We start from the raw sequence: 27,090 nt of genomic DNA, 5'->3' as shown, positions 1-27,090 counted from the left end.
AACGTTATTCTGAGAGTTATTTCCCTCTGCATTATGAACGCGCATCTAACCCACGGGACCGCGACGCCCGGCACGTTCATGTTACGTGTTCAGCAGGTCCCGACCAATCAGAGCACACTGTGCTCACAGGGAGGGTGGGGGCTGGAGCTACAACGAGCCGTTAAAGGCAGAGTGTGAAATTCAGTGAATACACGTAGTTTACAGAGATGCTGTATGAGAAACCAATGTGAGTTGCGTTTATCTTTACCCATGGATGCACAATAACAACGGACCCATATCGTCTTACTGCCATCCCACGGAGCTGTAATAATGGATATATTGCACATGTTTGCTGTAATTCATTATTATACTACATGGGCTGTATGATTAAATCTTGTACCGTAAATGTTGTATTAAATAAAGTTAATATTACCAACGTTAGATTAACGTCCGTTTTATTGCACTAAGAAGCTTATTGCACTGTGTGTATATATATATATATATACATATACAGTGCAATAATTCTTTCATGCTAAATGAAGCTTTGTTGCTTGGATATCACTAGATCCTGTTACAGCGTAATATAAGTACATAACGATTGATGTGTACATTAGCATAATTACTAGCTAGCCGCTAGCTGCTAACTGCCGCCTCGTTAATATCAAATCCATCATAATAACAAATCATTACCGTGCTGTGCTGTTACGTGTACGCAAATTGACGTGCTTGATGTGAACACGCATTTTGGTTAAAGTTGCGCATGCGCTATGAGCGCACATACGGGTACTTCTCAGGCATGCTGGGTAATCTGTGACGTTTCGCTCTCTCAAAAGTTGGGCCATTTTATCATCATGCGCCAATGAGCAACTCTCATGGGAATGAATGAGGCCCCGCCTCCCACGCAGTATGCAGTTCTTATTATACATCCATGGTTGGACCCCCCAGAGCGTTTCGTTTGCAAATCTATCCACCTTGGGACCCGTTATCGTTTGTGGGGTCGGTTTCTATCGTTTTGTTACGGCCTCGTGTAAATGAAAGGGCTATACTCAAGAGAAACTATGCGGATCCAACCCGTTTTGTTCTCGTGTAAACGGGGTCTAAGGGTTAAGAAGATCTCTACCAGAAAAAAGGCATTTTCAGGCCCCTTATCCTATCACGTACAATGTGAGCTAGAGCTTCACAGTACTTTATTAAAAATTGTATTTTACATTTTTAACACATATTTACGGCCTTGAAAAGTATAAGCCTCCTTTTTTAAGTGTCTGTGGAATAAGTGCCTCTCAATACTTAACTCCCACATCAGAAAAACCAAATTCAAAGCCTGACCTGCCTACTGAATGCATCAAAAAACCTTTCTATTTATATATTCATTCATTTTTACGGCCGGCTGAACAGAATGCATCACTGAGTCGCTTTGCCTTCACTCTATAGATCCTCCATCTCTAAATCTTCTACGACGAGCTTCCCTCACACACAGCCCTCAGAGTACTGCCTCTTCCTTCAAGTCTTATTTACTTTAGTTTGAGTTAAAAAATGTAGTTAAAAAAAATCGCAGTATATATATATATATATATCATTTTGTATTTAATTGCTTTTCATTTGATATTGAGTTAATCCAGAAGTAACGGAAAGTAATCAGGTTACTTTTATATTTGAATACTCAGATTAGGTTACTCATTTCACTCTTTTGTACATGTTACTACTCATCTTAATGCAACACATGCTAACCCTGCTAATAAGCTATATCATAATATTACTTTAAATTACGTAACAAAGTTGCATAATTTAAAAAGAATAACTTAATACATTTCATAATAAATAAATACTTTATTTCATGTCATATTAAAATCGTTAAAATATGGCATGATTTAATACCGTTTTGTTTGATATGTTACACCGTACAGATAACTACCAACGCGTTGTGACCGCAAGTGTTTGTTGTCTTTATTTCTACGACGAGCGTCGAGCGACGCATTGCAAACCACGCCCCGTAAAACTCCAAGTTTTTTGAAGCCGCCATTGTATTTGATGGCATTAGCATTAGCATTATTAGCATTAGCCCCGCGCACCAACGGAGAGAGAATAACTTATGGCAACACAAAAAAAACATGGGGGCGGTGGAGATGAGGAGGTGTCGGCGTTCTGGCGATTTACTCGTAAGGCTTCAGTAGAAGCCAGTCCCTAACTCCGGAGACTTCCGGCCGGGGACTCCGGGTGGCAGTATACGCCGTGAAGTGGTTTGCGGCCTGCCAGTAAACCGAAAGCAGAAGAAGAAGAAGTGACGTCAGCGGCTTCATTTGCGTAATCTTCCCCAGGGACTTATTCCGGTGTGAATGCGGTCTGTACTTAGTTCCATGGGGGAACTAAGTGCTGGGCACTAAGTACGGCAAAGTACTTGGTGTGAAAGCGGCTATTTAGTTTAAATTTTGTTCCCACTCAATAAAGAACACATGTTGAGACAAATGTACAATTTGTGATACTGCTGAATAATAAAAGTGAATTAAAAGGTTAGAAAAGTGGTTAATGGTTACCTATTTCTTGTGATAAGAATAGCGATCATTAAAGAAATTACAAGGAATTGGTTCAAAGATAATAACTTCATCAACTCACAATGGAAGAACTTAGTAAATGAAATCTATGGAATGGAGAATTAGAAACCAAAAGCATATCTTTGATGAAAGATGGAAAAAATGGGTAAATAACACTATAATGAAGATTTATAAGGAACATGAGGTAAGAATTGACAATTAACGTATACCTGAGTATTATGATTGTATGCATTCTTTTTTTTTTTTATTCTTTTTCTAAAGATTCAAATAATCTCCTTTCACGACAAGCGGCCAACGAGGTATTTGTCTCGTGTTTTCATGTGGGAGCCATGTCCTATTTTCCTGAATATATCTGTATGTGTAGCACACTATGCTAATGTGTTTGGGCTATGTTTATGTGTTGTTCGTTGGTGTAGTTCTCACGGCTACAAGTTTATATCTCCAAGAATAAATGCCCGTTTCAAAGAACCGACCTGTGTCTCTGTCGAGCTACAATAACCAGAGGGCAAAAGTACACACATCCTTTACTCAAGTAGAAGTACACACATCCTTTACTCAAGTAGAAGTACAGATACTCGTGTTTAAAAATACTCTGGTGAAAGTAGAAGTACTGACTAAACTTCTTTCCTCAAGTCAAAGTAAAGAGGCTTTGAAATGTACTTCAGTAAAAAGTACCCATAACTAGCAGCTGTTTTAAAGAGTACCTGACCTCCCTTTATATTAATAGAACAATAATGTCATTGTTAGCTAATGAATGTTTCCATGGTGACCAACGGCAACATGACAACGTTTCCATTGGTCCCTCTTCTTTAGAGAAGAGCAGGAAATGATGGATACACGGATAGTGTTCAAATCAATAGGCACGCAATGACTCTAAATAATAATGATCACGCCACCAAACACACATTCAGACTAAAGGAACCAGCCTGTTTGGAAAATGAGAGAAGTAGAAAGTACAGGTATTTGAGTTCAACATGTGAGAAGTAGAAAGTACAGGTATTTGAGTTCAACATGTAAGAAGTAGAAAGTACAGGTATTTGTGTTCAACATGTAAGAAGTAGAAAGTACAGGTATTTGTGTTCAACATGTAAGAAGTAGAAAGTACAGGTATTTGTGTTCAACATGTAAGAAGTAGAAAGTACAGATATTTGTGTTCAAAATGTAAGAAGTAGAAAGTACAGGTATTTGTGTTCAACATGTAAGAAGTAGAAAGTACAGGTATTTGTGTTCAACATGTAAGAAGTAGAAAGTACAGGTATTTGGGTTCAACATGTAAGAAGTAGAAAGTACAGGTATTTGAGTTCAACATGTGAGAAGTAGAAAGTACAGGTATTTGAGTTCAACATGTAAGAAGTAGAAAGTACAGGTATTTGTGTTCAACATGTAAGAAGTAGAAAGTACAGGTATTTGAGTTCAACATGTAAGAAGTAGAAAGTACAGGTATTTGAGTTCAACATGTAAGAAGTAGAAAGTACAGGTATTTGTGTTCAACATGTAAGAAGTAGAAAGTACAGGTATTTGTGTTCAACATGTAAGAAGTAGAAAGTACAGGTATTTGAGTTCAACATGTAAGAAGTAGAAAGTTCAGGTATTTGTGTTCAACATGTAAGAAGTCAAAGTAAAAAGTGGTCAGAAAAATAAGTAGTGGAGTAAAGTACTGATACCAGAAACAGGTACTAAGTACAGTAACGAAGTATTTGTACTCCACTACTTCCCACCTCTGACAATAACCCTAACAAATAAATGACAGGTGTTTTACCCACAATGCTCTCTGACTGACGTTTACGAGGTGAGACAGCAACATGAATCTGACTCTTTGCTCCATGCATATTCAGATGTCATCAACTTGTGTAGATTGGATGTTTGAGTTTTGACATTCACGGTTTCAAAAGCTTTCTGGCTGATTGCGCCGACCTGTCAGCTGATAATTCAGGAAGTAGAATCCACACGAGCAGATTGGACGACATTGTTCGCTAAATGACAATATCTGTCTTCTTCTCCGCCTCCTTAATTATCTTCGTCGGTTATAATTACACGTGTGAAGGTCCAGAGGACAATCACTGTTGTGTTATACTGTCTGCTCGCTGCAGTGAGAGGAGATAGGGAGGAGACGCTGGATGAAGAGTATACTGTTCAGAAATCACAAGCATTCATTATGAGAAGGATGCAGAATTAGCATAAATCAGTCTGTGTCATTTGATTAGCAGTAATAATGTACACATCTGCTGCTCGGTTTACTGTCAAATACAAGTGTTTTCACAATGAATTCACTTCTGGTATTACATGTACAAATATAGAAGTTTGTTTTAAGGTTGCTTGAAGGTCCCTATTTAGCTTTTTTCTTTTTTATCACCAACTAACAAGAGTTTTTAAATTGTGCAATGGTAATGATTGTGTACTACTGAGTGCATGTATCATACAGTATAACACATGTTATTCATTACATTACATGACATGTTATTGTTAGACGCTTTTATCCAAAGCAACTTCAATACTGTGGGCAATCCCCACAGGAGCAATTTGGGGTGAAGTGTCTCAGGGACACAACGACATGCTGACTGCAGTGGGGTTTGAACCTGTGCCCCCTGATACGAACACCAACACACAACCCACTGCGCCACACACCTCCTCGCCTTATTCATGTACGAGTAACTCGTTACTACAATTGTTTCAGTAAATAGTACAGTGTTCTCCTCTGAGATGTGGTAAATTAAGAATATAAAGTGGCAAAACATGGAAATAATCAACTACCTCAACCTTACTTGAGCAAATGTCCTTATTTACTTTCCATCACTGACCATAAGTTTAAGGGATCGGCAACCTTTTTGATATGAAAAAATTGTGATCGTGAACTGTCAACAGGAGGGCGGGGGGAGCCTCGCTGCGGGGAAGCAGTGTGTGGACCTCTTTCACCTGTCAGCGCAACTTACATGATGCCGTTTAAACTCATTTAAATAATTGGTTTAAAACGGCGTAATAATAATGACGACCGTCCGTTCTGTGATTCTCCAGAACACACAGATGGCCAGTCCGCCCCTTTGTAGCATTTTATTTCGATGACAGATGAGCAGATCGCCACTGGGCTTTCAACTAAAGACACAGCCACTCAAAAACTACGGCATTTGTACAGCGGTGTTGTGTCAAATTATGCAACCCCGTCGTGAAATGCACCCCCTGGCCTGCCGTAAAAAGTGCCCCCCAAGAAAAGACGCTTCTATTAATCCCACCCTCAAGCACGTTGGAGGGTATAGTTGTAGGACTAGTACCAATAAATGGAGCAAGTTTCATGTTTGTGACACGTGTATTGTCAGAGATAGCAAGGGGTGCATATCGTGGCAACCAGGCTGTTCATAAAAAGCACCGCCCAAAATAAAATATTAATCCCACCCTCAAGCACTTGATGTAAAAATAAACAATACATTGTAAAGCACACGTAGCCTACAAGCAAAAGTATACAGACAGGACGTCACAATTAAATAAAAACATATATTAAATAAAAACTTAACTGAAAAATAAGTGACGAATGAATGCAAAATCCTGGATTCGACAACCCAACCATCAAAAAGACAACATAGAAATCCTGTCAACCCTCCCGATTTTCGCGGGAGACTCCCGATTTCATTGCCCCTCTCCCGGTTTCCTCCCGGGGTAATATTTCTCCCGATTTCTGACAAAATCAGATTTACACACGACTGTTTCCACTCGGACTTTAATACAGCTGCACCATTGTTTGGTTTCCATGGTAACACGTCTCTTTAGTAGCGCGCGCAACTCAAAGTCTGAGGGTGAGGCAGATATTCACAGAAAACAGAACAAGAATCGAAAACTACTCTACTCTCTGCTCACTCCTTTCCTGTAAAATACAGGCCCAGCCCACACATATGCTCCATCAAGAACGGTGCTACAGGCCGCAAGGCAGTGCACTTACAACTACAATAAGCATGTTAATGTTATTCTAACAGCTCCGGCGATCCACTAGCACCCCCCCCCCCCCCCCCCCCCCCCAACTTTGCATTGCTCCCGATTTCTGAGGTCTAGAGGTTGGCAAGTGTGCATAGAATAGCGGACTATACATTCAAATGCATGCGCGTTCCCGTGTGAAGGGGTGCATTTCACGACGGGGGTGCATCATTTGACACAACACCGGCGCGGCAGCAGTGGAGAAACGATCAGCACTGCACCACGGAGGAAAGCGGAAGAAAGTCGCCTGGAGTTAAAGAGAGCGGGGCTGCGTTGCGTGCATGGCTTCCTTCTGCAGGTAACGGGGAGACGCGCTCTGGCGGCGGTCTCATTCAGGATCCAAAAATACAATTTAAATATCTTTGCACACTTATTCCACTTATTCCTAGTGTGCCACTGGTTGCTGACCACTGGTTTAAAGAAACAAAAGCCAGTTATACAGGAGAAGAGGACAATGGCTAATTCACATTAGTGTCTCTCATATCGTAACAAAGCACAGAGACACGAGACATGTTCATTATTATTAGTGACATCCTAATGTCCTAACAATGGTCTCAGTTGCTCCCTACTGCCTGTCAAACGCTATACACAAGGACAACTGTGGAGGAAACCGCAGGGTCAACCACTGGCCAAAAAGTTTTCAAGAGAAAATACACCTAAACGATAGTATACAATAAATACCCATGACAGGAACCAGAATGCAAATTAAAACGGCGTAAACGCTGCAGCTTTCTCCAAAATTTAGATGACAGTAATTGTTCCTCAAAATCCACAATATTACGGCACATAAACAGCTGACAGTTAGGACACACTGGAGGCTTTCATTAGGAACAGTGATGACGGAGAACAGAGAGTGACCTGGGGGTCCTTAAGCAGCCTTGTAATTCTCTCTTAATGAAGCTGATGAATAAATGATTTGAGGCGCCTTGTCTGAGGAGTCTGATCCCCGTCAGCATGTCTCCACAGGGGGGGGGGGGGAACTCAGGGGAGAAGCTCCTAAACTCAGAAATGTTCATCACAAAACCAGGAAAAGACATCTATCTAATCTCATATCACTATATAGATATAATATCGATATAATTAGCCGTGATTGACGGCTTTTCGCAAAGTAAAATGACATGTGTGTTTTACTTGTAAATGGTCTTAGACATATACGGTAGGGCTGCACGATATATCGTGTTGTGACGATAATCGCGTTATGCGCATGCACGATATTGACATCGCAGGACGTGCGATTTAAAATAAAAAAGGACGAGCGATATTACGTTGGCAAATTAACTCAAAAACGTCATGTTACAATTATTTTGCAGCTTGCTACAAAAGGAAAACTTGCGCGGCTCTCATGTCAGGGGTTCTTGAGTGAGTGACATGAAGGCTCTGCATGCACAGCAAACCACCAATCACAATCCTTCTTGATCAGATCACAGCAGGCTAACCGAGCTAGCTCAGCTTGTTGCTCTGATAACTTAAGATCCAGAAGTCCGTGACTAAAATCCTTCATTCGGTAAATATTGTCAAAAAAATACCCATTGTATAGCATTAAAGTTCAAGAAAGGACGGTTTGCGGACAAAAAAAACGGTCTTTTCTTCAATTCCTGTATGTTTTCATATCGCAATATATATCGCATGGGGAAAAAATTCAGTTTTTTCCAACATCGTGCAGCCCTAATATACGGTACATTTTTGTAATATTTATAATTTTCTGTACATTACTTTCTCTCTTTTTGAGGTGTTTGACTGTATTCTAACACATGGTATATGTTAAAAGACAAATATTTCATGTAAAATTACAGTAATAGAGGCTACTTGTGGTAAGGATAGTTACTGTTTTTTTTTACATGTTATCTACGTATTTTATTTAACAGTTATTTTCTGTTTTTTCTGCGTCCCTGCTGCCAGAACATTTTCGTTTTTTTACAATTAATTTTTTACAGTGTGCACCTTCTCCTTTAACCTCCAAAGTTGTGCAGCCATCTCCTCCACCTTCTCCTCCTCTGTCTCCTCCCCCCACTCTCTGGGATCCTAATCTCCTCTAAAACACCTTCTCTGGACGGTGGGAGTTGGCAGCAGCGATGCCACCGTCAGACTCTGACTGACTCATAAACAACTTGTGGGTGTCGGCACGCTGGCGGCCTTCCACTTTCAGACACGCTCACTTTGACAGGTCCTTTTTTTTATGATGCTGATTGTTATTTTCCCTGTTATTGTTTTTCTTCCCTGTGACTTCAGATGGGGGGTAAAAGTGCAACTCTCTGAGATCAGGCAATCTTACTCTCTGGGACAGAAAACAAAGATGACAGTAATAAAAAGGAGAACCAATTGCTTTTTCATTTCATTTCCACTGGGAAATCAGGGGGAGGGAGGAATAAAGGAGCTATAATAATAATAAAGTAAAAAAAAAAAAGCAGGGGACAATGGCTTTTCATTCCCTAAGCAACCCACAAGCGGTGGCCACGGTGGACGGTACAGGTGCCCAGGGTCATGTACGTTATTGGAGGAAAGAGAAAAGGATGTGAAGCAAACGGCAGTAGGTGAAGTCTTTGGTTCGGGGTATAAGGTGAAGATCAAATCATAGCTGTCCTGTTCCTTCGAATGTCATGTTTCATATGGTTTGCTCTTATTGATGCTTCATGGATGCAGAAGGATAGAGGGAGGCTGTGGCTCAGTGGGGTAGTGCGCTGAACTTAGTGCGCTGGACTTTGAATCAGGGGAGAGCAAGTTTAGCAAGGGTTGCCCCCAGTACTGAATGTATGCAAGTTGCTTTGGATAGAAGCGTCTATCAAGCAACATGTCATGTGATGATGTTAGGCCTGATGTACGGTGCATTATGTTTGGAACAGGAGCCAAAATAAATGCTCAAAATCCGCACACTTAATGTATATAATATCCTGCTTTATATATTGTTTACTGTAAATGTGTATTTAAACATGTATGCTATTTTATTTCTATTTGAGATGTTTCCATTTTGAATTGGTTATTTCTAGTCTTTTATCTTGGGAATGCACTTTTGCCCATCACTGTAACTTTAGAGAAGGCGCCGTGGGAATTGTAGTCTTTTAAACTCTGGTTGACTACAGGCGTCACGATTAGATGGCCTTTCTTATAAAAACGAAATACATTAGTCCTGATCCAAACTCTCTCTCTTCCCTCTTCCCATCATGCCTCAGTGTCCTTCTTCTCCCTCTTCTTCCTCCCTGAGGCCACACAAAGACTCCCGCCTGTCTGCCTACATTTCCCTCGGCCCTGTCCACACACACACACACACACACACACACACACACACACACACACACACACACACACACACACACACACACACACACACACACACACACACACACACACACACACACACACACACACACACACACACACACACACACACACACACACACACACACACACACACACACACACACACACACACACACACACACACACACACACACCCTTCCCTCATCCAGCACCAGTCACTTTTCTGCCCTTCTCCGCCGCTACTGCACTTAAATTGAACATTTAAAATATATTATTAACATTTTAAATTGTATGCCCCGTTTATCTAGGCCCTTTTTGTTTTATGTATACAGTATATGTCACACTGTGGGACTGCGGGAAACAGTATCTCGAGATTTCTGGATGTATAACACATGTAGTAAGCTGACTTTGACTTTGACTAGTTAGCATTAGCACAGAGCTAATAGCTAAATGCTAACAGCTAACGCTAATGGTGTGAGGTTTCATCGAATTTCATTATGATGCATTCAAGCTATTGGGCATGAATCAAAAGGTTATTAAAAAGTGTTAAAAAAGTATTAGTGTCAAATGTGTCTTTTGACAAAAATAGGCGATACTTGTTTACAGCAATATCAAGTACTTTAGGAATCGGAATGATGCTCTGTTTGACTTTCTAGCACTAATTGTAGGCAGTTTATAATCAATAAGTATAAATACCAATGCCAAAATGTATTTTTAATCCAAGCAGATATTTTTGTTTTTATGCAAATAACCAAAAAAGATGATTAAAACTAAATAAGAAAATACCAGTGATGTGAACAGTGGTGAACAAAGTCTCAACCCTTGGCTGTTTGTAATCGTTTCCCAATAGACAATTTATTGATAAGGGAATCATTAAGAATTGGATCGATAAGAGGAGTGGATGAGGGAAATTGGTATCGATAACATCTAATCAATTCCCATCCCTGCTGGGTATACAGTAACACTCACGGTATTCTCCCAGTATATAACTTCTCCTTTTATTTCATTTGAAGGCAGATAAAAACCGTTTCCTTCAGTTTCATGCAGATAACTTAAGACCCAGATAAGAAGTGACAGGCGAGATTCACTTGTAGGCGAGGCGCCAAATTTAAGTAAGCTTCAGATTTAGGGTTTGCTCTCAAAATCTGATCCTGGTAGTTAACATAATTCTACTCAACCAGAGTGTTTTTTAACAGCGCATCATTCTACGCCATGGCATCGTTATTTTGCTCATTACGGTGGCCCACAGAGCAGCAATCTCCGCATGACCATCCGAGTTAATGGGCCACAATAAAGACACCACTGTCTCCATTTTATGGCTCAGTTTTCTAATGGCCTACTTGGCTTTCTTGTGCGTTCCCTCAAAGGAGCCATCTCGCTCTCTTTAAGACCCGAGATATTCTCAGCACACTCTTTCCTCCATCCATCCTTCCTCTCTTCCTCATTCCCATCCCTCCAGAGGTGGGAAGTATTAGAGTACAAATACTTTGATACTGTACTTAAGTACATTCTTCTGGTATCAGTACTTTACTCCACTGTTTATTTTTCTGACCACTTTTTACTTTGACTTCTTTGAACACAAATTCCTGTAGCCTACTTTCTACTTCTTACATTTTGAACTCAAATACCTGTACTTTCTACTTCTTACATGTTGAACACAAATACCTGTACTTTCTACTTCTTACATGTTGAACACAAATACCTGTACTTTCTACTTCTTACATGTTGAACACAAATACCTGTACTTTCTACTTCTTACATGTTGAACACTAATACCTGTACTTTCTACTTCTCACATGTTGAACTCAAATACCTGTACTTTCTACTTCTTACATTTTGAACCCAAATACCTGTACTTTCTACTTCTTACATGTTGAACACTAATACCTGTACTTTCTACTTCTCACATGTTGAACTCAAATACCTGTACTTTCTACTTCTTACATGTTGAACTCAAATACCTGTACTTTCTACTTCTCACATGTTGAACTCAAATACCTGTACTTTCTACTTCTTACATGTTGAACTCAAATACCTGTACTTTCTACTTCTTACATGTTGAACTCAAATACCTGTACTTTCTACTTCTTACATGTTGAACCCAAATACCTGTACTTTCTACTTCTTACATGTTGAACACAAATACCTGTACTTTCTACTTCTCACATGTTGAACACAAATACCTGAACTTTCTACTTCTCTCATTTCCCAAACAGGCTGGTTCCTTTAGTCTGAATGTGTGTTTGGTGGCGTGATCATTATTATTTAGAGTCATTGCGTGCCTATTGATTTGAACACGATCCGTGTATCCATCATTTCCTGGTCTTCTCTAAAGAAGAGGGACCAATGAAAACGTTGTCATGTTGCCGTTGGTCACCATGGAAACATTCATTAGCTAACAATGACATTATTGTTCTATGAATATAAAGGGAGGTCAGGTACTCTTTAAAACAGCTGCTAGTTATGGGTACTTTTTACTGAAGTACATTTCAAAGCCTCTTTACTTTGACTTGAGTAAAGAAGTTTAGTCAGTACTTCTACTTTTACCAGAGTATTTTTAAACACGAGTATCTGTACTTTTACTTGAGTAAAGGATGTGTGTACTTCCCTCCCTCCTCCCTCCTCCTTCCTCGCTGCTACAGGCAGCCTGCAGGAGCCGAGGGCCTTTTTCCAGCGCCTTTAGTTTCATTAGCGGGCCCCAGATGCTTAGCTGCTTACAATATTATGAAGGGCCAAAGCCAACTGCCTCCAGATGGGACCCATCTATATTCAGATGAGCTGTTTCCTCACATTCAGAGCAATCCCACCCTGATGTCCTACAGTGTCGTCAACAAACATGCTGACAAACACAAACACAAGCGAGTACAAACAGATGCACACATTCACAGTGGAAGCCATGAGCAAAACACACACACACACACACACACACACACACACACACACACACACACACACACACACACACACACACACACACACACACACACACACACACACACACACACACACACACACACACACACACACACACACACACACACACACACACACACACACACACACACACACACACACACACGCTGGCTGGGTGGCAACGCTCTCTTTATGTAAAAACAATAGCCTAGCCAGAGCTCTGTTGTTTGTTCTGTCAATGTAAGCTTTTAGCTGTGTTGTGAAGTGGACAGTGATGCAGGGGTGTTTAAAAAAGAAGAAGCAATTTTATAATTAAACTGTGGGCCCTTACTGATTATTTAAATCACTAGGACACAATGTTATCGCCACAGCAAGCAACAACAATTACACAAGGGTTATAGCTAGTGATACGCTAAAATACAAGATGTTTAAAGCATGTTATACGGAACCTATTAAGGGCTAACAAATAGTTAACTGAAAGACTGGTGAACAATTTTACAACCTCAGCAAGCTACTTTAACAACACAAGACTAAAGCTAATCTGATGCTAAGCTCTCAGGAACCTATTCATGCCTACTTTTAATATTAAAAGTATTCCACCTCCTAACTCTTGACGATTAACTTACTCAGATACTATAATCTTTCTCTGAGCGTTAAAGTCTCTCACGATGAGCTATATTAAATACTTTCCAAACACATGATGGCCTTTGAGCAGGCGCTGTGTCCCTGATGTTATGGTAGGATTTACATAACAATCGACAAGGCTAACATGTTAGCAGAGGGAGTATGAATAAATCAATATTCTATCACACTTTCCTTTTGTTACTTTAACTTTGCTGCAGTAATTAAATCACAGGCGTGAGTTTTGAGACAGTCCAATCCCCGGACTTCACACTCCATTTCCTCGCTCACATCTCTGACACACAGACGCATTCAAGCAGCGCAGAGAGGACAGTTTCAGAACAACCAGACAGGCAACACATCCATGGAAGTGTCCTGATGTTTAAAAAAAAAAAACACGGTGAAAGAAAAGATTAGATGTTTTGACAAAGTAAGTGTGTAATGGGAAGATGCTGAAATGACAGCTAAAGGACAGTTGAGAACTAATGGAGGTTGTGTTTGCATGTTTGCACACTATAACGTTCTACTCAGGTTATTCAGGTTTAATAAAAAGAGAAGTGAATGCAAAAGAATTATGGGAAATATTTCATAAGGATCCATTTTCAGAGATTATAACAGTTTGTGGGCTGGAACCACAGCACTGTTGATATACTGTAGACACACACACACACACACTCACTCACTCACTCACTCACTCACTCACTCACTCACTCACTCACTCACTCACTCACTCACTCACTCACTCACTCACTCACTCACTCACTCACTCACTCACTCACTCACTCACTCACTCACTCACTCACTCACTCACTCACACACACACACACACACACACACACACACACACACACACACACACACACACACACACACACACACACACACACACACACACACACACACACACACACACACACACACACACACACACACACACACACACACACACACACGATGGGCAGAATGCAGATATCAACCAGTCCTATAGGTCCCGTAAACACCTGACGACATGGCTTTGTGGAATTGCTGAGATACCCATAATCCTTTAGTGGGAGTCAGGGGGTCAAGTCTCCATCGTGCTGAGCACAACCAATAAGCCTCAGACAGACTTTAGCCAGCCTCCACACACTAACACCCCCCTCGCTGCATTCTGCACACCCTGCAGGCTCGGCTGATATATATGATATGTAAATCCAGGAGCCTGCGTGAATAAAAAATAGTTTAGGACGAGATTTCTCCTCGTGTCACACTGGGCTTACGACGACAAAACATTTTGCAATGTTCACGAGATCAGGCTGAACAGAGAGGGGTGAAGGTGAGGTCCTCCGCCTGCATTTCTAAAAGCAGCCGCTGACTTACAGTACAGTAATCAGGGGACTGCTGGCTGCAGAAAAACTGCAACGCCTCACCTAGTTCATTACAAGATGACACAACCAATTTGTACCTCTGCCTGCTGCAATCTACCAAATCTCCCCTGACAAAAGCATTTAGATTAGAGCGCTTTCAGGGGGGGCCGCACTGACATGCGTACCCAGCCTGTAAAAGAGGAAATGAAGTGCCTTTTTAATTCTCCTCCAGGCAAACATAAAACTGTCCAGGTAAGTCATTTGTGGGTTGAATGGAGAGCCGGGAGCAAGCTGGCTCCCTGTCGCAATCCCCCCTCACCCCCCCTCCTTTTTTCCCAACCCCTTTCTCTGCAAGGAACTCTGCACACACACATACACACACACACACACACACACACACACACACACACACACACACACACACACACACACACACACACACACACACACACACACACACACACACACACACACACACACACACACACACACACACACACACACCATGTATACATCACTTCAGGGGACATTGCATTGACTTACATGCATTTCCTGGAGACTTATCCTAACCATAACCAACACATGCCTAACCCTAAACCTAATCCGAACCAAGTCTTTACCCTAAAATTAATGATTCCCCTCATGGGGACCTCCAATTTGTCCCCATAAGGGAAGCGAGTCCCCACACGTGACTGTGTAAACAGATTTAGGTCCCCACAAGTATAGTAATGCTTGGCCACACACACACACACACACACACACACACACACACACACACACACACACACACACACACACACACACACACACACACACACACACACACACACACACACACACACACACACACACACACACACACACACACACACACACACACACATCCTTATCCTCATCTAGAAGATTATTAATCTATTGGTTACATTTTGTCCCATTATTTCTCCCTCATAATCCTCTTTCACTTCCTTTGGCAGCATGCAAATGAGTTTCCGTGAACAAGGAAGCTGCACGTGCCGCTGATTGTGTCGGATTGTCTTTCTCTCTCTTCCTCTCCGGTTTGTCCTACGCAGAAGACTCCCCGATGGAATAGGAAAAGTGGAAATGGCGGGAGTTGCCATCTCATCAAATAAAACAAGAGCTTTGTGATCACTTTTCCTCTCTTGAGTTTCTTTAAAGACAACTGGAAAGTAGTCATTTCCCCTGAACACGAACACCACTCCACGTTTTGGCTAGCCGCGTTCCCAGCGACAGCTCATCAGGTATTCTCTTTTTCCTCTTCCAAATATTCACTCAGATTCATTCATCACTCCATTTCCTCTTGGCGGTTGACATGGTGACAGATAATTAGGTGTGTCTCTCACTTTCTCCCACGCTTGGTTTTTATTAAAAGATTTTGTCCGTCTCCCTTATCGCGCAGACATTGTTGACAGAACGTGAAACATCATATATAACATTTTTTTAATCTAGGAATCTTATATGAAACCCATGGCCTGTCTGCTGAGTGATTGCTACAGCTCCCACTTCAAATAGGAGAGAAAGAAGGTGGAGGAATACAGCCTGTGTTTTAAATTAAACACAACACACAGAGATATAGGCCGCGGGCAATGTATAGGGGTAATGAAAATGATGTTACAGTAAAACGTGGCAGTAAAGTTGTGAGATTGAGAAACATGGATGTAGCTACTCGGTCTCTTGAGGAAGTTGAGCCTCACAATCCATTTCTTTCCTTTAGCCTCTAGTCTAACAAGTACGACTGGAGGGAGATGAGCAGAGAGGGAAATAGGTGAGACACTCCCACACTGAATATCTACGTCAAATTGGTTCAATATAAGTTAAGTACACGGGGAATTTATTCATTTTAATATATCGTTTCAACACTAAACAAGTATCTCTGGATGATACCACGGAGACTCGTGTTGCTAGCAAGTCCTTTTTGTTATTACATTCAGAAGACATTATGTAGTTGTGATTTGTTTCGTTGCATAATATCTGTGGGGAGTTTTCTGTAGGAAGCAAGACTTTACATTTCCTCCGTGTATACTAACACGTGTGTCTGAGTGTGTGCACTGCAGAGGTGGAATGAATCTACGGTGGCCGACAGGTGCAAATAAACAAAAACAAATGTGGCAAAACACACGCAAATGAAGATACATCCTCACCGAGTTGGCGAGACGTACGCAGCACTTACTAACAAACGCTGCTAGTTAACATTTGTGTTTTTATATTTGCATATTTTCTCAGAGTGCAGCACATTTGCACCTGTTGGCCACCGTAGCTAACAAAATAAATCTTTACTTTTAACCCTAACTGCAATTCTGCATAATTATTTTTATTCGTTCTAATTCACCCGAGCAAATATCTTAATACACATTTTAATATATAATTGTTGTTATTTATTGCAGAATGTGGACATTTCACATTAACGTTTAATGTTTGTTTAAATATTACGGAAGAGGATTAGGGCCACATTATAATTTTTTTTGGGAGGATTTGAAAAAAAAAAAAAAATTGTTCTTTTTTCTCAGAATTCTGACTTTTTCCTCAGAACTAAAAAAAAATATTTTTTTTGGGAGAACAAACTCAGAATTCGGACTTTGTTCTCAGAAGTCTGAGAAAAAAATCTGAATTCGGAGATTAAAGTCAGAATTCTGACTTTTTTCTCCCAAAATTTTTTTTTTTAGATCTGAGGAAAAAGTCAGAATTCTGAGATTAAACGTTTTTTTTTTTAAATCATCGCAAAAAAAAAAATCATGTGGCCCTAATCCTGTTCCTTAAATATGCATTATCCCAGGGGAAAATATTAAGAATACTGAATATTGTAAATCGAGCTATCCAGCAGTATACCATAATGTACCTTGATACAATAATTAAAATCATCCCCAGCTTTTCCTAGTCTAAAAAAGTCCATTCTGCATAATCAGTACTTTGACTTTTTGTACTTGAAGTATCTTTGGATGGTAATACTTTTGTTCTTTTGCTTGAATGCAATTCGAAAAGCGGGACCTCTACTCATATTTGAATATTTCTACACTGTAGTATTGCCTCTATGTGTGTGTGTGTGTGTGTGTGTGTGTCTGTGTGTGTGTCTGTGTCTGTGTGTCTGTGTGTGAGTCTGGTTAGGTGATATTGTATTAGTACAACAAATCCAGGTAGAGGGCTGCACTTGTTCTCAAACAGCAAACCGGGGGTCGCTTGATGTTTTTATGAAGCGAGTCTGTTTGGAAATGAATCGTTAGTCTCGGTTTTATTGCTCAAATTACCCGAGCCGGTCCTTGTCCTGTTTGCCCTTAATTAACAAGCGTTCAATTCCCCTATTAATTAGCACAAGCTATTAGCTATTTTACATCACTCTTCATTTGTCGACAATTAAAAAGGCTCTATTATTAAAAGGCATGCCACATGGTTAATTGGGCAGCAGGAGGAGGAGGAGGAGAGAGGGAAGAGGACGGTGAGGAGGAGTCAAGGAGGGATGAAACAAGGAGGTCCGCTGTAGCTCTCACACAACTTTTACAGTCTGCAAAGATGGCAGAAGCACACACATCCTTTACTCAAGTAGAAGTACACACATCCTTTACTCAATTAGAAGTAAAGATACTCATGTTTTAAAATACTCTGGTGAAAGTAGGAGTACTGACTAAACTTCTTTACTCAAGTCAAAGTAAAGAGGCTTTGAAATGTGCTTCTGTAAAAAGTACCCATAACTAGCAGCTGTTTTAAAGAGTACCTGACCTCCCTTTATATTAATAGAACAATAATGTCATTGTTAGCTAATGAATGTTTCCATGCTGAACAACGGCAACATGACAACGTTTCCATTGGTCCCTCTTCTTTAGAGAAGACCAGGAAATGATGGATACACGGATCGTGTTCAAATCAATAGGCACACAATGACTCTAAATAATAATGATCACGCCACCAAACACACATTCAGACTAAAGGAACCAGCCTGTTTGGAAAATGAGAGAAGTAGAAAGTACAGGTATTTGAGTTCAACATGTAAGAAGTAGAAAGTACAGGTATTTGTGTTCAACATGTGAGAAGTAGAAAGTACAGGTATTTGTGTTCAACATGTAAGAAGTAGAAAGTACAGGTATTTGTGTTCAACATGTAAGAAGTAGAAAGTACAGGTATTTGAGTTCAACATGTAAGAAGTAGAAAGTACAGGTATTTGAGTTCAACATGTAAGAAGTAGAAAGTACAGGTATTTGGGTTCAACATGTAAGAAGTAGAAAGTACAGGTATTTGAGTTCAACATGTAAGAAGTAGAAAGTACAGGTATTTGTGTTCAACATGTAAGAAGTAGAAAGTACAGGTATTTGTGTTCAACATGTGAGAAGTAGAAAGTACAGGTATTTGTGTTCAACATGTAAGAAGTAGAAAGTACAGGTATTTGTGTTCAACATGTAAGAAGTAGAAAGTACAGGTATTTGTGTTCAACATGTAAGAAGTAGAAAGTTCAGGTATTTGTGTTCAACATGTAGGAAGTAGAAAGTACAGGTATTTGTGTTCAACATGTAAGAAGTAGAAAGTACAGGTATTTGTGTTCAACATGTAAGAAGTAGAAAGTACAGGTATTTGTGTTCAACATGTAAGAAGTAGAAAGTACAGGTATTTGTGTTCAACATGTAAGAAGTAGAAAGTACAGGTATTTGAGTTCAACATGTAAGAAGTAGAAAGTACAGGTATTTGAGTTCAACATGTAAGAAGTAGAAAGTACAGGTATTTGGGTTCAACATGTAAGAAGTAGAAAGTACAGGTATTTGAGTTCAACATGTAAGAAGTAGAAAGTACAGGTATTTGTGTTCAACATGTAAGAAGTAGAAAGTACAGGTATTTGAGTTCAACATGTAAGAAGTAGAAAGTACAGGTATTTGTGTTCAACATGTGAGAAGTAGAAAGTACAGGTATTTGTGTTCAACATGTAAGAAGTAGAAAGTACAGGTATTTGTGTTCAACATGTAAGAAGTAGAAAGTACAGGTATTTGTGTTCAACATGTAAGAAGTAGAAAGTACAGGTATTTGTGTTCAACATGTAAGAAGTAGAAAGTACAGGTATTTGAGTTCAACATGTAAGAAGTAGAAAGTACAGGTATTTGAGTTCAACATGTAAGAAGTAGAAAGTAAAAAGTAATCAGAAGAATAAGTAGTGCAGTAAAGTACTGATACCAGAGCAATGTACTTGAGTACAGTAACAAAGTATTTGTACTCCACTACTTCCCCCCTCTGTCTTTGTCCAGTGATTTTATTTCTGAAAACTCACTTCTTCCTGTTTGTCCTCTGAGCTCTCAGTTCTGTTCCCAGTTTTTATTTGTAGGTTTGTTTTGGTTGTGTTGTTTTTATCTTTATCAGACCTTCAGCTTCAGTTAAACGTGTTGCTGAACTGAAGGCACTGACAACACTTTTATTCAATTTCAAATCCGTTATGTTCAATAAAAAGAGAATTTGTCGAAACACATCAAAACGTCTCAGGCTCTGATACAAACCAGCACTTTGTTTGTTGTGTTGTTCTCTCACGTTTGAGTTAGTTTACTAGTTTCTATGTGTGTGCTTTTCTCTCTTTATATTTCTTGTGAGTTTATTTACTTTGTAATCCCGTCATTGTTGGATTGCCCATTTGTTATCAGACCTTCAGCTTCAGTTAAATCTGTTTCTGAAATTAGTGCACTGACAAAAATGTCCTACCATGAATAGAATGTGTACTGTAGGAAGGAAACGCATCACAAAGTCTTGGGCTCTGATAAAAAAAACATTCTGAATTTGTTTTATTTACACAAGAAAGTAATTCTGATTAAACATTTAAACACAAACACAAGAGAATTTAAAGAAAGAGATCAAAACGATGCTGCTGAACAGAACTCGCTGACAGTTTTCTTCATATTTTAGCTGCAGTTTGAGGGAAATTGCATCCATCAGCATTTTAAAGAAACCTCCTGTCCTGCACCACACTCTCTAACCTCCGAATGCAGCGAGTGTGTGACAGAAGAGAGACACTTGCTCTCTGGAGGACGGAGCGTCAGAGATGGGAAGTAGTGGAGTACAAATACTTTGTTACTGTACTTAAGTACATTCTTCTGGTATCAGTACTTTACTCCTCTACTTAATTTTCTGATTACTTTTTACTTTGACTTCTTGCATTTTGAACCCAAATACCTGAACTTTCTACTTCTTACATGTTGAACTCAAATACCTCTACTTTCTACTTCTTACATTTTGAACACAAATACCTGTACTTTCTACTTCTCACATGTTGAACTCAAATACCTGTACTTTCTACTTCTTACATTTTGAACACAAATACCTGTACTTTCTACTTCTTGCATTTTGAACCCACATACCTGTACTTTCTACTTCTCACATGTTGAACTCAAATACCTGTACTTTCTACTTCTTACATGTTGAACACAAATACCTGTACTTTCTACTTCTTACATGTTGAACACAAATACCTGTACTTTATACTTCTTACATGTTGAAATCAAATCCCTGTACTTTCTACTTCTTACATGTTGAACTCAAATACCTGTACTTTCTACTTCTTACATGTTGAACTCAAATACCTGTACTTTCTACTTCTCACATGTTGAACTCAAATACCTGTACTTTCTACTTCTTACATGTTGAACTCAAATACCTGTACTTTCTACTTCTCTCATTTTCCAAACAGGCTGGTTCCTTTAGTCTGAATGTGTGTTTGGTGGCGTGATCATTATTATTTAGAGTCATTGCGTGCCTATTGATTTGAACACGATCCGTGTATCCATCATTTCCTGGTCTTCTCTAAAGAAGAGGGACCAATGAAAACGTTGTCATGTTGCCGTTGGTCACCATGGAAACATTCATTAGCTAACAATGACATTATTGTTCTATTAATATAAAGGGAGGTCAGGTACTCTTTAAAACAGCTGCTAGTTATGGGTACTTTTTACTGAAGTACATTTCAAAGCCTCTTTACTTTTACTTGAGTAAAGAAGTTTAGTCAGTACTTCTACTTTCACCAGAGTATTTTTAAACACGAGTATCTGTACTTCTACTTGAGTAAAGGATGTGTGTACTTTTGCCACCTCTGCCCAAAGGTGTGCATGGAGACACAACAAAGCTATTCTTTCTCCTCCCTCACCCTCACCTCTCCTCACCCATCGCCCTCTGCAGAGCTTAACAAGTGGCAGGGGATGCTGGGCTGATTGACAGAACAATTACTGCCAACACGCCTCGCCATGGAGAGGCAGACGTCTCCAAATAGAAAACCTCTATGTGTTGCATCACAGGCGGGATTTTGGTAGGAAAGCAACATCGCCCTGACGACTGATTGTCTGTCTGCTTTTCTGACTAAGTTGGATTTTTAAAAGCACTTTTCTATTCTGTTTTTCCATACATGAAAAAAAGGAAAAAGTGTTTACCCTTGATGAAGGTTGGCTGGCTCTAAGTTTGGAAGCAGTGTTTGGCAACCCGTTTCCTCCGACTGTTCATCTGTTAGCTCAGTTAGAGGTGCAGCTATTTTTAACCACACACCTCCACTGACTGACGAAGAAGTGCAGAGTTAATTAAAAGTGACACGACTCATCAGAACATTTCCAATTCGTTATAAATCATGTGTGTTTAACTTGTGAGGTTAAAATAACAGTAATGGTTAAATTGGATTTGATTTAGATTCACATAAAGAAACTAATGTTAATAAGGATGTTGTTTAAAGGCAAATTGATTGCATCATGGTCTTAAGAGCCCATGGCCGTTTCTCAATCTCGAGGAAACTGGCTTCCAAGCCAATATTTCAAGCATGCTACGTCATCGAGTGCCGCCGAAGGACCGTTCCAATCTCCAGCATACTTGGAATTCCACCGAGGCCGCGTCCTTGGTTTGGGGGTAATTTCGAGGCTGCACATGTGTAGACTCCGCTGTCCTAAAATCCCCACAATGCTTTGCGCACGGACCAATTTCCCCAAATCCGTGGCGGAAAATGTAAGGCGGGGCTTCTCATATGACGCACACCTGCACACTTGCTAGCCTGTTCCGCTCTTCGTTTTCCAAATGCCAGGAAGGATTCTTGCCTAGCTTCTGGAGGAAGTGACTCGGAAGACATGTGCTACCAAGCAAGCATCCTCGCGATTGAAAAATGGTCCATGTGTTTTACGTTTGAGTTTACTTCCTGTCTGTCTTCTTCTGATGTTCCCTTACTTCCTGTCGGTTGTCTTGTGACGTCTAGCGCTCTGTCTTTTAACCTCTTTCCTTCTCTCGCAAGCTTTTTATTTTCTCTTCTGGCAATAGTTTGGCCGCAATGAATTCAAGTGAATATATTCAAAGATAATTCCAAGGTGTTTTCTGATTTCGATTTACAGGGCGAGTGCACATCCCATAATCCTGCCTAGCAGTGGTCTGTTAGTGAAAATGAACAGCCTCCTGAATGTCCAAATCGACCAATCAGAATTGTTACGTGCTCCCCTCCTTCTTTTCTTTCTGTCTCCCTGCTGCGCGGGTGCACCTGGTCTGCCCCTGGCTCCGCCTCTGCCCAGGTGTTCCCAATTCCACACAGTCATGGATATATAAAGAGAAGCTGGAGGAGAAGGATGTATCGCCTTTCCTGATGCTGGGAGACACTCTCCTCTGAAGGCCCTTTGTTATGTGGGCTTGAGCTAAAGGCTACTGTATCTTAGATCTGTTTATGTTTAGCCTGGAGGACCTGTTCCAGTTTTTGCGGCTTTATTTTGTTCCCATAGGGTTTACGTTTGACTTTTGGTTAGGGGGGGGGGGGGGGGGGGGGGTCCTACGGCCCGTGGTGTGGCTGGCTCGGGCTCCCTCCTTCTTTTTGACCAGTCCTCCAGACCTTCTTCCTTTCTCGTTTAGCCGTTGTAAGAGAGCGGCTCAATAATAATAAATGCTCGTTACCAAGTACTTGTTGTTGCGTGTATATTTCTTGTTGCGGGTCTCAGCGCGAGCCACTACAGCGCAGCAGAGGCTGTGGCCGTAACCAGAATCAGTATTTAACCAAGCTGTGTAAAAACCTGAATATCTTAAGGTTTTGGACAGTTGTTAACTTAAGATGTACTCTATCCTTTAACATCTCCTAAACATCTACTAACTAATTCAGCTACTCATATAAATAATAATTGATAACGATATTAGTTGGGACCTTATTTTGTATTATTGATGAAGGTATGCTGCCCTTTCCTCCTCCTCCTCTCCACACCTCATGAAGCATCTGTTGGTCGATGCATTCAGCCTCATGAAAACATCCTGGCCATTACACCCCCCCCCCACAAACCCCCCCACACCCCCAAAAGCTGCATTACACCACGCTCTCTGACTTTCTAATTAGCTTATCTTGGAAAATAAGAATACCGGGCAATCCTTTGCTCCAGCAGTCTAACAACGAGCAGGCCGCGGGGAGCCTGGCTGGCACAGAGTGTCATCGGGGGGGTCGTTGTTTCCACAAACCACTACGAGAAAATATGGTTTCCTGTGTCTCATAAACACTGACTCCTTTTCTCTGTTTGTGGGATTTTTGTTTTTCACACTATGAACTTTAAGTCAGTTACCTGTTGGGAGAGCCCATTTCATTTCAAAGATTTTATATTTTTAGGAATTCACAGAATGAGGGCGATCATTTTGGGATAAAGATATAATTTTTGCTGCTGCTTTTAATTGAACTATTCACATCTCACACTGCACTGCCACTTATATTCATGTACCTATGTTATTCATATTTGATTGTCTTTGCCTTTTATTGTTTATAATGTGTTTTAGCTGCACTATTTCTTAATGCTCTTAATATCTTTCATTTTTGTAAAGCACTTTGAATAGCCTTGTGTTGAATGGTGCTATATAAATACACTTGCGTTGCCTTGCCACCACTTTCCAATGAATTTCAAATAATTAAAACTGGTGTTTGACACACATTTAAGAAGTATACACATTTCAAACCACTGTGGCCATTTTAATTAGGTTTCTATCATGTATTATAAACCAAACATGTAACCAGTGGCTGCGTTTAAATGCCAGATGATACGGTAAATCTTAGCCTCTGTGGACTCTCACGGCCTGAGGAGTCATGGAGTGAGTGATGGAAGGAAAAAGGGATGAAGGAAGGGATGAAGGAAGGGATGAAGGAAGGGATGGAGGACTGTCAGGATGTTGGGGTAAGGCAGGACCCAAATGCAGTCAAAAGACAAAAGGTCTTGTACTTTTAACAAAAAGCGAGCTTTAATGAAAAAGGTGTTTGACGATGACAAAGATTACCAAACCAGGAAGCACGAGGAAGGATCGGGACCAAAACAATTCATGGACAAACATGGAGGGTGGCAAGAAAGACGGCCGAACATGGAGCAAAAGGGAAGACAAGATGAAATGATATACCAAACATGTAACCAGTGGCTGCGTTTAAATGCCAGATGATACGGTAAATCTTAGCCTCTGTGGACTCTGATGTCTCACGGCCTGAGGAGTCATGGAGCGAGTGATGGAAGGAAAAAGGGATCAAGGAAGGCATGGAGGACAGATCCCTCCACCTGTAGCAGGACTGTAATCTGCCAGTTGTCTCTCAGTTTATCCGAGACCAGCCAAGCCTCGGGCACCCAGAGATGCCTCGGCCCCGGGACACGAGGCACCTGCACGGGGAGATAACAGCTTCAACTCCCGGGCTAATACTGACGCTGCTTTTGATAAATACAGACGAGGGGTGGTGGGTGGTGGGGGAGCCATCTCTCCCCCCTCTCTCCCTCTCCTCCCTGTCTACCTGTCTCAGTAATCTCTCCTTCTTGTACTTTTCCCCTCTCTGTCTGTTTTCCCTGCATCTATTTTCCCATCTCTCCCTCTCCGTACCTTCTTCATCCTGTCCTGTGTGAGTTTGGATCAGACAGGCGAAGCTCTCCACGCTCTGCCTTTTTTATTTATTCCATATCTGTAACTGTCAAAAAGAAGATTGCTACTTTAGGAGCTGTCTGCGCTTTGTTGTGCTGGTGGAAAGTCAAATAGAGGAGGTTGTGTTAAAAGCATCTTGACCACTTTGTGGGGACACAAACAATGTCAGCTGTGGTGTTGGAAACCCCAGACAGTTGAAAATGGCTCCATAAGTGCAGGACACATGATGCCTTTTAGATGGCACAGTGCTGAGAGGGCGGTTAAAACAGTATTAGCCTGGGGAGGTAATTGGAGTAGGCCTCATCCACGTTGCCTCCTGCTGTGTCTGTCACTTAAATACCTATTTATGAGAGCTTATCAAAACATAAACATGGCCAGGGTCGCATGATTAGTGTATTAAGAAAAGCTTTGGGACCTAAGTGACCCAACAAAGCTCAGATTAACACCGTCAAGATGATGTCAAATCCATTCAGAACGTGGGATAATAATTACTGGCATCAAATATCCAAGCACGTTATTTTAACTGACATTATTACACGGCAAAGATGAATACTACATTCTCTCAAACGAGACCACTGCTAAGGAAGCACGTTTACATTTGTCGAGCACAACAATTTAGTTTAGTGGTACGTCACAAAAGAGACAGGAAGTAAACACTGGAGGTAACATGTATGAACCATGTTTGAGGGGCCATATTAAGTCCATTTTCAAGTTCATATTTTGTGCCTCCACTGTGACATGTTAAATAATAGTAATAATACATTGTATTTTTAAAGCACCTTTCATAGCTAAAAGTAATCCCTCTCATCTCATACTGTCTGTGCTGCAGCACCTCTTTTCACCCTTTGTCTGAAACCAGAGCCCAGTCTGCTCTGATTGGTTAGCTGGCTGGCCCTGTTGTGATTGGTCAACCGCTTAGAGATGTCCCGCCCCTTAGTCTAAACACAGGAGTCCAATGGAGGCGTTTCAGGTGCCTAAACTTCCTCTGGATTTTATACTTTGCAGACCATTGACATGCATTAAAACCTATAACACACTAGAGGAAAGGAAAGGGAAAACCCCAAAAAGCATGAGAGTGGTTCGTGGAAAAGACAATGAATGAATAGACTTGGATTCAAGATCTCTTCACATTGGGATCCTGCTCACCCCGTCTGTATTCTTTTATCATTAATGACCGCCTCGCTGCACATTATCCCCTTACGTGTTACTACACTCACCTGAGAAATTCTACAGCCAGCACTTGCCCTGCTTCACTTTAAATATACGGCTGTCACTATCAAACTAGTGGCTGGCAGCGTGAGAAAGCCAGACCTCCAGGAGCATGACAGAGAAACTCTCGAGTGCAAAGTTGCAACTACACCAAAAAACAGAGTCAGCGGAGATGAGCGGCGTCATGTTGCACCGTGCCGTATCTCCGACAGCAGTTCATCTCTCCTGTCTGCGGTGTCGTGACCGGTGTCTATTCCCATTAGCCTGTGACCGGCGCTATGCTATGCTACGCTACGCTACGCTAGGCTAGCAGGCGCAGATGGCTGAGGGTGGCAGATGCCGGGCTCTTTCTGCGGATGCCCTCCATCAGCAGATGACAGATTTCAGGGCTCCTGTTGGACGGCAAC

The 27,090-nt window shown here is 40.9% G+C and overlaps 1 protein-coding gene across 1 annotated transcript in view; it reads right to left on the bottom strand.

Annotated features, from left to right (window-relative positions):
- Positions 1 to 27,090, bottom strand: part of agbl4 (AGBL carboxypeptidase 4) — a 420,169-nt gene that overhangs the window by 231,375 nt on the left and 161,704 nt on the right. The gene's annotated exons all lie outside the window — the stretch shown is intronic.

Source organism: Notothenia rossii, assembly GCF_949606895.1.
Source record: "Notothenia rossii genome assembly, chromosome: 1".
Classification (NCBI taxonomy): Eukaryota; Metazoa; Chordata; class Actinopteri; order Perciformes; family Nototheniidae; genus Notothenia; species Notothenia rossii.
Note: the sequence above shows the minus strand (reverse complement) of the source record. Positions and strands in the feature narration are given on the sequence as shown.